The 15537-nt window shown below is 48.1% G+C and overlaps 1 protein-coding gene and 1 long non-coding RNA gene across 3 annotated transcripts in view; one reads left to right on the top strand and one right to left on the bottom strand.

Annotated features, from left to right (window-relative positions):
* MED27 (mediator complex subunit 27) overlaps nucleotides 1–15537 on the top strand; it is a 219647-nt gene that overhangs the window by 34493 nt on the left and 169617 nt on the right. The gene's annotated exons all lie outside the window — the stretch shown is intronic.
* LOC120852115 lies at nucleotides 2016–14247 on the bottom strand. The gene is made up of 3 exons (XR_005718478.1): nucleotides 13896–14247; nucleotides 5480–5482; nucleotides 2016–2027 (listed from the first exon to the last, which is right to left on the bottom strand). It is a non-coding gene; the product is annotated as an uncharacterized LOC120852115 (long non-coding RNA).

Here is a 15537-nt window from a genome sequence, read left to right as displayed (position 1 = left end):
TCAGTTCAGTCGCTCAGTTGTGTCCAACTCTTTGCGACCCCATGAATCGCAGCATGCCAGGCATCCCTGTCCATCACCAACTCCCAGAGTTCACTCAAACTCATGTCCATCGAGTCGGTGATGCCATCTCATCCTCTGTCGTCCCCTTCTCCTCCTGCCCCCAATCCCTCCCAGCATCAGAGTCTTTTCCAATGAGTCAACTCTTTGCATGGGGTGGCCAAAGTATTGGAGTTTCAGCTTTAGCATCAGTCCTTCCAAAGAACACCCAGGACTGATCTCCTTCAGAATGGACTGGTTGGATCTCCTTGCAGTCCAAGGGACTCTCAAGAGTCTTCTCCAACACCACAGTTCAAAAGCATCAGTTCTTCGGCACCCAGCCTTCTTCACAGTCCAACTCTCACATCCATACATGACCACTGGAAAAACCATAGCCTTGACTAAACGGACCTTTGTTGGCAAAGTAATGTCTCTGCTTTTGAATATGCTATCTAGGTTGGTCATAACTTTCCTTCCAAGGAGTAAGCATCTTTTAATTTCATGACTGCACTCACCATCTGCAGTGATTCTGGAGCCCCCCAAAATAAACGGTTTCCACTGTTTCCCCATCTATTTCCCATGAAGTGATAGGACCAGATGCCATGATCTTAGTTTTCTGAATGTTGAGCTTTAAGCCAACTTTTTCACTCTCCTCTTCACTTGCTAAGTTTGGATGTATACATTTGTTTGTTTCAGGATCAGGATTGGCTGTAAATACCATAGTCCTTGCAAAATATTCCATGGTTGATATGGGAGCTCTGTATTGTCAGGGACCGGTTCAGTTCAGTCCAGTCACCCAGTCGTGTCTGACTCTGTGAGCCCGTGGACTGCAGGGCGCCAGGCCTCCTGTCCGTGCCCAACTCCGGGGGCTTGCTCAGGCTCCGTTTGTCTCGCTGCTGTGCCCTGTGTCATTTCCATTTCTGAGTTGTCTGGCATGGCTGCTGGAGCTCCAGCCATCATCTCACTCTCATTCCTAGCAGGTTTCCCAGAACCTGGCAAAACATTTTGTTTGTTGGTCAGAACTTAGACACTTGGCTATACCTAGCTGTAAGTCTTGTTGAGAAATAGTTTTTTGGCTGGGCAGCGGTGGGTCCTGTTGAAAAGCTTGAGCTTCTGTTTCTAAGAAAGTAAAGGAGAATGGATGTTGACCAGCAGTTAGGGGTGGCTGCAAAACAAACATAGAGCTCTAAAAAGTAAAAAGGGAATGGCTAGGGTGGGGTTCCTCCCCACCCTTTTCCCCCTGCCACTTAGATATAACCTTTTTTGTTTGTTTGTTTATGAGCATTATTAACAGCTTGATGAATAGTTCTTTAGGACCTTTGTGTGTTTGTATGTGTGTGTATGTGTGTTGTGTAATTAACAGAAAAAACAAAAAACCAAAATATAGTTCTAAGTAAACACCTTATAATTCTCTTTCATTAAGTAATATACAGATCATATGTATGAACACCATACATTTGCTATTCCACTGTATGGATATAGCCTCTATATTTTACTTTTTCCTGTTGATGGACAGATTGCCTGGTTATTTTATACTTAAAAATTATGCGACAGGGAATATTCTTAAACACATATCTTGGCATACTTTATGCAAATATTTTTCATTGTTTTTCTTTAACACTATTAATATTAAGCTTTTTTATTTTTGCATATATCTTCCCAAATTGTTGTTTGCCTTAGATTTTATTATATTTTCTTTTTTTAACCGACAGAGGTATTTATTTAGTCAAATCTGTTGGTCTTTTTCTTTTTTGTCTCGTGTTTCTTTTAAATGAAGAAAGTGGTTGGGAAATGGTCATATCTTTTTTCTCCCATGTTTTTCTGTGACTTGATTCCATACTTTTAACTCTAATCAACCTAGAAATATTTTCAGTGTATGATGTGAGATAATACTTTTGATTAGAACCTTTCCCTGTGTTTAATGCATGTCTGCTGAATTAAATAAATTTTATTTTTGCCTTGTTAATAGCATGCTCCTTATTAAATGAAAACTGACCAGAAATGAAACAAAGTAAATGAGTGTCTTCATTTGACTCAGTTCTACAGGTAATTTTCCAGCCATGGACTTTGTGGGTAAAATGTGCACTGTTTTTGATCATTTAAGCAGATACAGGATTGTCCTTCAGATGTAAGGTCAGCAGATCCAACTGCAAAGCAGATAATTAGAAACAAAGTTAGCTTGCAAACTAAAAATGTGGTGCAGTGGGCAGAAGGCTGCCAATAGACCAGCTGCCCCGGGGGAGAGAAAGCCTGCACAGTCCTCCTGCTCTCTCCTTGCCCCTGAGGACAGACCTCCTGAGCACTAGCCCCGTCTCCCTTTGGGGTTTCTAGTGAAAGACCCCTGAAGAAGTGGCAGCCGTGAGAAGTAGGAGTAATAATAAAAAGAGCATTTGTTGTGCACTTGTAAAATCAACCCTGAATATTCATTGGAAGGACTGAAGCTGAAGCCCCAGTACTGTGGCCACCTGATGCAAAAAGCTGACTCATTGGAAAAGATCCTGATGCTGAGAAAGATTGAGGGCAGGAGGAGAAGGGGGCAACAGAAAATGAGATGGTTGGATGGCATTGCTGACTCAATGGACATGAGTTTGAGCAAGCTCCAGGAGACAGTGGACAGGGAAGCCTGGCATCCTGCAGTCCGTGGGCTCACAGAGTCGGACACGACTGAGCCCCTGAAGGGCAACAGCAAGCTCTCAGACTCTGTGCTAGGCACCTTGTGTTATTTCTCAACCAAGGAGCAGCTCGGACAGACGCATTGTTGCCTGTCTCTTTTCATTCTTTCATTTAAAATAATATTTTTATTTGGCTGCCCTGGGTCTTAGTCGTGGCATTCTCGATCTCCACTGCGGCATGTGGCGCTCTGAGTTGCAGCAGGTGGGATCTGGTTCTGTAACCAGGGATTGAACCTAGGCCCCCTGCATGGGAGGTGCAGCATTTTACCCGCTGGACCGCCAGGAAAGGCCTTTGTTGTCCTTTCACGGAGGAGAGAACTGAGCCCGAGAGCTAGTGACCTGTGCCAGATTCTTGGCTGCCAAGCCTGGAGCCTCAGGTTCTCCCTGCCTTCTTCTCCTTTCTTCTCTCCTCCCGGCTCTTCATCCACCCTTTGTCCTCTCCTTTTTTTCTTTTCAGTAGCCTCATGAATCACTTACAAAATTACATTTTTTTAAAAAAATTACATTTTAAATGATGAAAGTAACAGGTTTATTATGGAAGTTTGGAAACAATAGCAGATGGGAAGAAGGAAAGTCCTGACTGATGCCCTGGACCTCAGTGTGTGTGGATGCCGTTTCTCCTGATTTTTGTCAGTACTGGATATCAGTGGGAGAAGATCCACGTCAGCTCCCCAGGAGAGACTGGAGTTTGTGTGTCTTCATTCACACTTTGCTCATTCATGCTTTGGCCCCTCTTTCACATGGATGGTTTCTCAGTTTTCTTATTGATATCCATCCACTGCGCTGCCCACTGTTGGTTCTCTCATGCCAAGAACCTTCTTCCCAAGTCGTAAATTATGCTGACCATTAGGAGATGGTCATATTCTGCTGACCATTAGCATTTCCTTTTAAACCTCTAACTTAAATTTTAAGTGAAGTCATCTTTTTACTCTTGTCTGATAGTGTATATTTTCATTTGTTCTCCACATTAGGGCAATCAGTGGGGCTTCCCAGATAGCTCAATTGGTAAAGAATCCACCTGCAATGCAGGAGACCCTGGTTCAATTCCTGAGTTGGGAAGATCCACTGGAGAAGGGATAAGCTACCCACTCCAGTATTCTGGCCTGGAGAATTCCATGGACTGTATAGTCCTTGGGGTGGCAAAGAGTTGGACATGACTGAGCGACTTTACATTTACTTTAAGGTAGGCAGAAGGGTTTTTTTCTTCTTTTTAAAATTATGCCAGATTTTATATGCAAAATATGAATCTATTCATATGCAAAATGCATAAATAATAGGAAAGTGAACATTTGTTAACCTACTCCTAGTTTAAGAGACCAAGTCAGTTCCTGCCCGGGTGCTTGTGAGCCCCTCCCCCTCAAACTCCCCCAACACACGCCGTTATGCAGTGTGCTGGAGTTTGAGTTCCCTTCCTCAATTTTTTGTTTTTAAATAAGATGGTAGATGGGAAAATGGAGTCTTAAAGATGAAACAAGTTGCCCAGAGTCTGGCAGTAAAGATAACTGTGTTACTAGCACCTACATTTTGAGCTGCTAGTAGATGGTGATTTTTTTCTTTCTCTTTTGAAACATTGTACTCTCTGTTCACTTTCTTGGGAGCCTGATGTCCTCCTGATCATCCTAATTTTATCTGTGTAGATTTATGAAGACTAAGTTCAAGTTGTTTGGAGATAGTGCTTTTATTACTGAGAGTTTTACCTTTGTCTACTTCATATGTTAGACAACTTACCCTGACCCTCACAAAGTAAGCTGACGGTCCCCCTGATTTGTTTGCATAGCTAGGGTTGCTTGAGGTAACGTCCACATGATTAATGGGAACACGGTCACCTCTTTTATATAGTCGATGCTGTGACTCCAAGTAAATAAGCATATCTTGGAAGATACTTAGCGAGCCTCTCAAAAAACCAAACGCTGGGGATTTTCCACTGCATCTAGTTCAGGTTTTGTTCGTTTTTACAACTCACATCAGCATTCGGGTCACAGGCATGGACTGAAGGTAGCGTCTAGTGGAACGAGGCCTGTCTGGCTGTCCTGCTGGGCGCAGCACAGTCCACTCCTGGAGCTGAGGTTCCAGGCGCTGAGTTGCTTAGTGCTCATCTTGGCTTTTGCTTCTGTGACCACTCAGAGCAAAGGCAGATTGTGGCCACTGGATACTGGAGGGATGGCATTGCAGGGCTCTTCATGGGCTCTTCAGTGGCTGCTGGGCAGCATGGTTTTGTGGCTGCAAGCACAGTCTCTGGGGTCACATACCTGTCTTGGCTTTCCTGCTCTCAGCTGTGTGACTTTGGGCAAGTGACTTAACCTCTCTGACCCCAACTTGCCCAGCTGTAAAATGGGGACATTAGTACACATACTCTCGGACATAAGGAGTTTACGCAAGGTACAGAGAGGGTGTAAGTAAGGTCATTTGTGTGCAGCGCTCCTCTCGTGCCAGGCACACAGCGTGCACTGAGAATCTAGCTACCAGTCAGGATTGCCGGTGTCACCATCATCACCATCTTCAAGCCAGCCCTCTTTTTGTTGAGGAAATCGAGTCCTGGATCTCCTGGCTGAGACAGGGGGTGCGTTTCTGCCTCCCCGCCTGCGGTGCCTGGTCCGCGGCTGCCTGCCCTTCTGCCCGCACCCCGTGCGTGGCCTTTGTTGCGTCACCTCCGCGGCTCTCCGCTGTGCCGTGGCAGCCCCTGCTCCTGAGCCAGTGGCTCCTAACGACAGATGGTGCTGTTTTGAATTAAAACAATTTAACTCGAGATCCATCAACTGCCAACATCAAACACCCTTAAAAGAAGGAAAGAAACTCATTATCAAGAGTATTTAAGCAAAGTAGGTATTTAATCTATCTTAATCATTTGCATTCTTGAGAAGAAGAAAGTCGGTGGCAGCTGCCACCACAGGCCGGACCCCCTGAACGCGCCTGCATGTAATTGCTTCGGACTGAGTTCTCCCCACTTTTCTTCTCTCCACAGAGTACTCATTTGGACTTCAGTCCTAAGTTTTTAAGCCACACTGAATATTTTAAAATTTAAAAACATAATCTTTTTTTTCTGGTCCACAAATCCTGTGACTGCACATTTTTCAGTAGCAGGGGTTCAGCTCACAACCAGAGCTTTGTCAACACACACAGGAGTGCTGCAGGCTGGCCGATTCCCCGGGGGGTGGTGCCCGCAGCCCTGGGTGAGGAGAGGGTGAGGCTGAGCTCTGTGGGCCCCGCACTCAGGTCTCAGGACAGCCGCGCGCCTGCGCCGAGCTGGATTCTCAGAAGCTCAGTGTTCTCTCAGTGCCCTCTCAGTGCCGCTCTGCTCTGCTTTCTGCACCTTGTTCTTTCTGGAGCTCAGCGTCCACGCAGTTGCAGTCGCCTCTGGATCACCACCTCATGGCGGACGTGAGAGCGAGGAAAGGACGCCCGCTCTGAGTACATCTGTGTGTCCAGCTTGACCCATTCCCGCCCGGCTCCTCGTGACTGTCTCCCACGCTGCTCTCTGCTCGTCGCCTCGCCCCCTCGCCCCCTCCCCCGTCAGTGCATCCCCCATTTCTGCCCTCTGGTGCCCTGCCCACAGCCCAGGCGCAGGGGTGCTGACATTGGCGGCCCTCACATGACCTGCCTTTTCTTCTTCGTGGGTTTCTTTCTCTGCCCCTCTTCTACCGCTTCGTTTTGTTCTTTCTCCTTCCTCCCTTTTATACTTCTTCGGTGCCCCTGGTTTGGTCCATCGAGTAATGCTGGTCCTGCCTTTTGCTGCTCCACGGACGAGTGGTGAGCGGCACCCCCGGGGTCATGCGGGAACCCCTATGGCCCTGGGTCCTGGCTCCTGACCACAGGTACAGCCTGGCTCCAGGCCACAGATCCTTCTCTCAGCCACTCTCTGCTAGAGGAAAGAAGACTACAGTAGGCATCTGTTATCTCTGAAATTGGCAAAACACGGGGGAAATAAAAATGTCACCTGGCCTTCCCAGAAAATCCTGATGTGTGCCGTCGTGTGAGTGTGGAGGGGAGTGTGTGTGCAGGGACGTGCCGGCGGGAAGAAGTGCAAACCTGCTGCGTCCGTGGAACACGTCGTTACTGTTCATACTTCTCACTGGGCCTTCGTGTCCTCCATCTGGATTTATCCTAACGGGCTGCCGGGCCTGGGTGTCGTCAAGCCCTGCTGTCTGCCCCCTTCAGGACACGGCTCCAGGTAAACGTGCTGCCTGAATACTTGTTTGCCACCTCACACTGCTGCCCAGTGTATAGATCTGCAGTCTTATTTATAGCTTTCCTGTACCATCCGTGCGGCAGCCTCCCATCAGGTGACCCCCTCCGGGGCGGCTCCCTCGCCCCCTCCCTCCCGGCCCTGCCCCTCCATGCCAGCCTTTACTGTGCCTGTTTATAAACGGCTGTTCTTAAGTCACCTGCCATGGAGGCTCTTACCTTGTGTGGTTTCAGCTGTCCTCCCATAAGGAAATAAAGCAAAAAGGGGTGGCACGTGCTTTTATCTCTTAATAATTCAGTTCCCTACCTCAGGGAAGAGAATGAGGCTCTGACGGCTTGAGAAGCCTGGTTTTGTTTGGTGTCGACGGGCCCACGTGTCAGGACTGATGTGAGCACGAGGAGTAATCAGTTTCTATCTGACAGCATTTTGAAAAGTGACCTGTAATGGTTGATAGGGGTGTGGTAGCAGAGTGAGATCTGTCACACCAGAAAGTGTGCTGGGGGTAATGCTTGTTGTCTGTTTTCTCTTTCTCAAATTATTCTACCCTTTGTCGATGCTTTCACCTTTCTAAGTTCTTATGAAATAGAACCAAAACAGAACCATGACATTTCAGAGCCAGAAGAGAGGCGGGAGAGGCAGGACCTGCGGTCGCAGAGGTGAAGGCTATCTCCTGGGTAAACGCCTTGCGGTGGAACCCCGTGTCGCGGGTCCCGCACGGGGGGTGGCTCTGCTCCGGCAGACACCCGCTCCCCGGTTCCTCTTCCTCCTCCTCGGACAGCAGTGTCCTTGTTTGCTCCCTTGAAGGAGGCCTCCCCGCCAGGTCCCAGCCTGGCCTCTAATATCAGACAGCCCAGGCGGGATTCAGCTCCATGTCCCCAACCCTGAGAGCCCACCTCGTTCTCTTCCCTTAGTGCGGTGGCCTGGGGCCTGAATGAGGACTGCATTATCGGTGGCAACTGGTAATGAGAGTGGCCACCGTTTATTGAGCACTGGCACGTGCCAGGCAGTGGGCTAGGTTTTTTGTGAAGTACCACATTGAACCCCCACAGCAGCCCTCAGTCATAGGTACAGTCATTACTGTTCTCATTCTAGGTGGACTGAGCCTCCCTTCGAAGTCTGGCCCCGGAGCCATGCCCTCCACTGGCCTCTGAGTCCTCCCACCTCTCAGCCAAGCACTTGACACGCTGCACTCATGTAGTAACTGACAGGTTTGATGATAAAGTTAAAGCATTTGCACATCAAGTCTGCTAATAGTTCTGTTTGTGTTCTTCGTATTTTTGAAGCCTGAGAAGTTCACCTCCCATCCAAAAATCATGAACTCTATATCTATGAGGAGTTATTTTGATCTATGATATTCTTTGCAGTTTAGAAGTCCATGTTGAAAGTAAAAGGACCAGAGCATTACCACTGAATCTGAAGCCCTTTTTAAAGCCGGTTGACCTTCATGTTCTTGTTCTGGACCTGCCATGGGCTTGGTGGCTCTTCCTGCTTCTCTAGCCCAGCCTTGACCAGCAGTCAGGGTGTGCTTTAGCAAGGAAAGTCCAGACACGTCGTGCCTCTACCTCAAGCCCTGCGGTGCCTCCCGCCTGTCCCAGAGTAAAGGCCCAGGTGCTCTTGGTGTTCCCCCAGCCCTCCCAGCTGCGTGCTTCTCCTCTCCTCTGCTGTCTCTGCTCCAGCTGTTGGCCTCCTTCCTGACTCCAGGTCACTCAGGCGTGCCCCATCTCCCCTCAGAGCTCCTGTGCTGACTGTTCCCCCTCTCAATAGCCCACATTCCTGTGTCCTTATTTGCACATCTTTCTCAGTGTGCATCACACTTGACCTTGCAGCACCCCCGCTTCCAGCCACCCTACCCTGCACATGTTAAAACCATAACGTTTTCACCTTCTCATACACCAGATATTTCGCTGTAAAAAAAGGAACTTACTGCCTGTCTTTCTCTTCTTGGAAATGTTCTTGATTTCATTGTTGTCTCCCAAGGGCACATTTTAGGAAAGTGTCCCATAAATATTTGTTGAAGAAATGAAAGAAAGAAAGAAACCATTGAAGATGTCACCTTGGTGAAGTCACTTCTCTTCGGACCTTTTCTTTTCTTTCTTAAATACATAGCACGTGTCCCAGGTGAAAGGTCACATCCGTCTGCCTGAACTTCTGCGGATTCTTTGCACTGTAGTTGTTGGTCACTCGTCTGTCCTCCCCCCACCCAGCTTGAGGCGCGATTTAGCTGGTGCTGGGGAGGCAGGAGACGTGTCACTGCTGGTTGCAGAGAGCTGCATTCCCCTTTTCCGGCGAGGGGACACACTCTGTGTCAGCCAAAGCTTGTGCGCAGGAAACCTGCCTTTGCAGCTCCTCGGGAGGCCTGTTTTGCCCATTGGCATTTTGTACTGTCCCCGGAGCCTCGTGGCGCACCGCTGTCCTCCCCCTCGCTGCCTGGCAGCTCCTGTCCGCTCTCGTCGCCCGACGGCGGCCGAGCCTGTTGTTGGGGGAGTGTTTGCACATAGAAGAGCCATCTGTTCTTGCTACCGTCCAGGCTTCAGGTTTTGAGATGCGAATGACCACCGCTCCGCAGATTTCAGTGGCTTGCTGTTTGTTCGCATGCCAGCAACTAGTCTTTCAACTGCTAGAACCTCTGTTCTCAAAGCCTACCTTACTCCCATTTGTGTGTGTGTGTGTATAGGTGCCTGGGGCAGTTTGCACTGAAGGAGCTGCTGCCCAGGTACAGAGCTGAGCCGCGGGCTGGAAAACCTCATGCCGCTGTTGCTGCTCAGGCTTTCATTCCGGAGGCGACACCCAGTCAGAAAGTGACCAGAATATGGCCACGCCGCACATGGCGAACCTGTACGTTAAGAAGACACTCATTTCAAGTCTGCTTATGTGTGCTGTGATCAGGCTGCCCCGTGTCCATGGTGTATGGAGCACTCTGTGCATACCGTGGTCAGGTTGTGCTTCTGCTCCAGCAGCGTCGGTTGCACCGCTGCCCTCTGTGGAGGGCCCCTGCTCCCAGCCCTGCCAGGAAACATTTCACACACGCTTTCTCTTTCCACTTTCACAAGCTCTCCTAACCTCTGCTTTTTCACATGCTGTTCCTTCTGTTGGGAATGTCCTTCTGACCTAAGCTTTTAGCACGGGGCCTTTTTATTGAGGCATTTGTCACAAAAGCTTGTGAGTTTTTAGTTTGGGAGTTATCTATTTAATATCCAGCTATACTTACAGACTCAGTGCCAAAGAATTGATGCTTTCAAACTGTGGTGCTGGAGAAGACTCTTGAGAGTCCCGTAGACTGCAAAGAGATCAAACCAGTCAATCCTAAAGAAAATCAACCCTGAATATTCATTGGAAGGACTGATGCTGAAGCTGAAGCTCCAATACTTTGGCCACCTGATGCAAAGGATCAGCTCATTGGAAAAGATCTTGATGCTGGGAAAGACTGAAGGCAAAAGGAGAAGGGGGCAACAGAGGATAAGAGGGTTAGATAACATCACCAACTCAGTGGATATGACTTTGAGCAAACTGCAGGAGATAGTGGGGGACAGAGGAGCCTGACGTGCTGCAGCATGGGGTTGGACGCAGCTTAGTGACCGAACAGCAAAAATCCTTACGGGCTGTACACTCCATGAGGCTCACAGCCACATCCCTAGCACCCAGCACTATACTTGGAAGTAGAGTCAGTACTATTTATACAGCAAATGGTGTGTTTCCGTTTTCACAGACGACCCTATGAAATTATGTGTATTATATGTTTTTGAAACTGGGGTTAAAAAAGAGGTTAAATCACTTACCCTAAGATCCTTCAGGTCATAAAGGGCAGAGCCAAGGTTTGAATCCAAACTGTTAACATCATGTTCATTCTTAATAACCAGGGAATGTTGGCCCTCCTGACGTACGAATTACCAATACAGTTAAAACACAGTTAACACATAAACCAAATGACCTGTATTTTGAGTGCATCTAGATGCTTGGGAAAATGAGGTGTTCTTATGTATTAATTGTTAACTAGATAAAATTTTTGTTCTCTGGCCTTTTCAGGTGTTTCTAAAACATCTCTTTTTCCTACTTTAAATAATCCAGCACACAAATACAATGTTTTCCTTTTTTCTTCTGAGGAGTCTGCAGGCCCTTCACAGCCATCAATCAGTGTCCGCTCTTGCTGGGCTGGACTGAGAAGACGGGTGGGCGGGAGGGTGGGCTGCATGGCCACTGACCCAGAACCTGAGTTGAAACTTACTCTGTTGCCTCTCAGGCTGGGCCAGGGGATGGCGTGCCAACTAGCTGACTGAAGCTGTGGGCCGGTTACTGCCATGCAGAGGTCTTCCACTCCCTTCCCTTCTCAGCCGGCTTCGGGTACCCGCCTGGACGCCGCGTCTCTTTGAAGGGACCCCCGCTTGTCTGGGTGTTGTAATGCTTTCTGCTAGTGATGCCTGGCCATGGCCATGACGCTTCCCTTAAATGTTCTGCTTTGAAAATATTTCCAGCTTTCAGAAGAGTTGTAAGGAATAATAGTGCATTAAACTCTGCATACTCACCTGGATTCAGCACATTCACTCTTTGTCCTTATGCATATTATCACTTTATTTTTTGCTAAAGCACTGAAGAGTGCATAGCCTGTGTCCTGACCCTTTCCTCCTCCAGGAATGAGGGGACCTTCATTTATGACCACTATCCGTGTCAGACATCTTCTTCGGAAAGACTAGTGTTTCATCCTCACTGCTTTTAGCTCATCTTTTCTTAAACATCTGCTTATCTAGAGTCTCCTCTGTGGAAGTACTGGCTTCTCTGGTGGCTCAGATGGTAAAGCGTCTCTCTGCAGTGCAGGAGACCCGGGTTCGATCCCTGGGTTAGGAAGATCCCTTGGAGAAGGAAATAGCACCCCACTCCAGTACTCTTGCCTGGAAAATCCCATGGACGGAGGAGCCTGGTAGGCTGCAGTCCATGGGGTTGCACAGAGTCAGACACGACTGAGTGACTTCACTTGTGGAGGTACCACACCCAGCTCTCCGCAGAGGGAGTGCCGGTTATTTCCAGTCTTCACCGCAGCAGGCGCTCTGGTGTGTTAGTGTGTGCCTGGAGGTCCAGTGAGTTGCATTTACTATTTCCATAGACCCTGTCCACTTGCCCTTCAGGGTGATTGTGCCCGTTTACACTCTCCACCAACAGAGACCAGGTGCCTGGTTTTCCCCCTCACGCTCGATTTTACCTAGTCTTCCGCTCTTTGTTAATCCAGTGGGCGAACGGAGGTGCATGACCACATCCTCACCCGCATGTGCCTAAGTGTGGTCGGAGTGAGAGGTGAGCAGTGTCAGAAGGAGCACTCCGTGTGGAGTTGGAGACGGAGGAGGACCAGGCTTAGGACCAGCCAGGGTCAGAGTCTCGGGTGGTGACGGTGAAGCCAGAGACCTCAGCACCCATGGGTGCCCTCGGGCTGGAAGCTGTGACGGGTGATGCGTAGCTGTCCTGAGAAAGGCTCCCCCTGGAGTTCTTCCTGCCAGGGTGCCAGGTAGACTGCGAGTGCGTCTCCTTTTCTGTCCCAGTTCTCAGGCCACCTTAGAGATGCCGGGGTGCCCTTCAGGTCCTGGCTCAGATGGCACCTTCTCAGAGGGGCCTTCCTAGCCCACCCTGTTTAGCGTTGCAGCCTCCAAGCTGCCCCCATCCGCCTCTCCGTGTCATTTTTCTCCTTGCTCACGATCACGTTTATCACCCTGTGGGTTTTACTCCTTTTGTTCTTTGTCTTTCTCACACCCCCTCTGGAATGTTCTCTCCATGAGGATGGGAGTTGGCTTCGTTCATTGCTTTATTCCCAGTGTTGTACTAAAGCAGTGCTAAGCGTACTGGATTCACAGTCCATATTTATTATTATCACTCAGTACTGAGTGAGTGAAATTCTGTTTACTGAGGCAGTGTAGCTTAGTAGTTAAACTTGCAGGGTTGGGTTCATTTGGACCTGAAATCAGCTATGTGACTTTAGGCAAGTGACTTCACTTTCCTCAGCTTCTTTCCTTAAAGGTGAAGTGGGGTTTGTGAGAACACCTCCATTGTTGAGTCATGAGGATTAAGTGTCTGGCATACACTGGACACTTAGTATTGTTTCATAAGTTGTATAGACTTTCCGTCTTTTTTTTTTTTTTGAAACTTTATTTTGAATCAGCTCATTAATACGTGATAGTTTCAGGTGAACACATGTATCCATTCTCCCCCAAACTCCCCACCCATCCAGGCTGCCTCCTAACATTGAGAGGAGTTCCCCACTGTACAGTAGGTCCTTGTTGCTTGTCCATTTAAAATACAGCAGGGTGTCCATGTCCACCCCAAACTCCCTAACTATCCCTACTCCACATCATCTCCAGCAACGTAAGTTCACTCTCTAAATCTGTGATAGACTAGGAGTCTTCCTATGGGAGAGTCTCCTGGGTGGGCCTCAGTCCTCACCTGATGAGGTGAGCTTTTTGTTTATTTTTAAAATCTGTTTTACTTAGTTTTGGCTCTGCTGGGTCTTGGTTGCTGTGCGGCTTTTTCTAGTTGTGGTGAGCCGGGCTCCTCCTCGTTGTGGTGTGTAGGTTTCTCATCGCGGCGGCTTCTCTTGCTGCGGAGCACGGCTCTAGGTGTGCAGGCTTCAGTAGTTGTGGCTCAGAGGCTCGTAGTTCCTGCTCGCAGGCCCTAGAGTGCGGGGCTTCAGGAGTTGTGGCTCACGGGCTCAGTTGCTGTGTAGCATGTGGAGTCTTCCTGGCCCAGGGATCGAACCCGAGACTCCTGCAGCGGCAGATGGATTCTTATCCACTGCGCCACCATGGAAGTCCAGACCAGGAATCTTGATTTGTCTTTCCTGTGATGCGCGTTTGAGATAAGGGTGCATGTATGTGCGTGCACTTGTGCGCTGTGGTGAGTTTATCATGCTGTGAACGAACTAGGCCACCTTCACTGGTAGTTTTAAGAGCTGAAGGCTCAGCATAAACAGTCCCTATTTTTTACTCACAGCAGTCGGATGTTTTATGATAATGGCATTGTAAATCAACAAACCCAACCCTGTATGTGACATCCTCCTGCCTTGAGCCTCTTCCTCACTGACCTGTGCTCGTGGCCAGATGGGAGAAGGGTGGCAGCCACAGACAGCACCCAGCCAGGGGCTCTGCTTGAATCCACTGCAGGCAAGGGGAGGAGCCATCCCTAAGTGGACTTGTGCGTGGGGTTGTTGAGGAAGCAAGAGGGTGCCGGTCAGTGTCTTCACGGCAAGATAGCAGAGCCCCAGGCTATTGTTTTGAGATTCTGTTCTCCACCACTTGCTCATGTTTAGCCGTCTTTGGACCTCGGAGTGAGGTATACCTTGGTTTCTTCTAAAGACGTCTCTAGAGAACATTTCCCCGTTTGCATCCTCGGACAGAGTACTGGGATGATAGCGAAGTGAAGGGCAGGGTTTGTCAGGAAACTGGTTCTTGGCGAAGTGAGAACCGGGCTCTGTTTTACTATCATAATCATAATAGGTGACTTTGGTGACCTTAATTTGTCATCTCGATTTGTCCATGAACACTTTAAAGCTCACCTTTCCTGTCTTCCTTGAATCTAATAAAGGTAATCTTTTGTTTTCTGTTTCAGATCTGTTTATATTTATGAGAGCTAATGATACGTTGTGCCTTTGGGAAAGAAGGGAAAAAGTCTTCCTGATCCTTCAGCTGGGGAGGGCAGAGCAGTCAGCTGCGAACTTTATTCCCATGCATTTAATCAGTTTGCAGTGGTGCTCAGGATTCCACGTCTGTTCAGACGGGGCTGTGTGCTGGTGCTGTGTTGCTGCTGCTGAGATTGGCACTGTTATATTATTAATAGTACTGATCACACATGCCTTGCATTTAATATAGAACATAAGAGGCTCACCTAGCATGAATGAGAAATCCCAAATTGAAAGTGTAGACGCTATAAAATTTTTAAAGAAGGGAATGTGTTACGATTGAACTTCTGGAATAAAAGTGGTGTATTTTTAATCACCAAGTTATGAATGTCCTTGAATTCTTGAGTGGGGTGGGGGGCTGATGTGGGAAGGGGAAGAAAGTGTCTTCCTCTTGCTTTTGGGCCACACAGAATCCAGAGGCTTCCGTGGAACACCGAGGGTCTCAGTTACACCAACAGAAATGAAGAGAAAATAAAAAGGAGTTTAGGGAGGCAGCCGTTCCATTATTAATTCATCCGGTTATGCCAGTGATGGTGGCGATCTCAGAACAGTTGGAGATTTATATACATAAATGTGTGTGCTGAAATACCACACTCTGATGACATTCGATGGAGGGGTAACCTTTGATGATGAATTTTCTTGCCCTTTTTAGGGGAGTGGAAGGGGAGGCGGGTGGTACTTCACAAGACTCTAAATTTACCAAAGTTGTTCAAATTTGAATTTTCTTGGAAAAAATGTCAAATGATTGTAGATCCAAAAATGCCTTTGTTGGCATTTTAACGGTGCCTTTGGAGCCCGGGATGGTGCGGAAGTGAAAGAAAAAAGGAGTTTCTTTTCTTGGTAATAATGGTATTGAATCTGAAGTCCTGGACCAAACAATATCCCAGGAATCTTCATGATTTATATATTGTACGTGATCTTTTCTTAAATGTTGTTAACCTGTGCCCTTTACAGACAGTGCCAGGTCAGAAAATGTCAGAGAACCTTCAGCTTGC

Source organism: Oryx dammah, unplaced genomic scaffold (assembly GCF_014754425.2).
Source record: "Oryx dammah isolate SB20612 unplaced genomic scaffold, SCBI_Odam_1.1 HiC_scaffold_25, whole genome shotgun sequence".
NCBI classification, from domain to species: domain Eukaryota; kingdom Metazoa; phylum Chordata; class Mammalia; order Artiodactyla; family Bovidae; genus Oryx; species Oryx dammah.
Note: the sequence above shows the minus strand (reverse complement) of the source record. Positions and strands in the feature narration are given on the sequence as shown.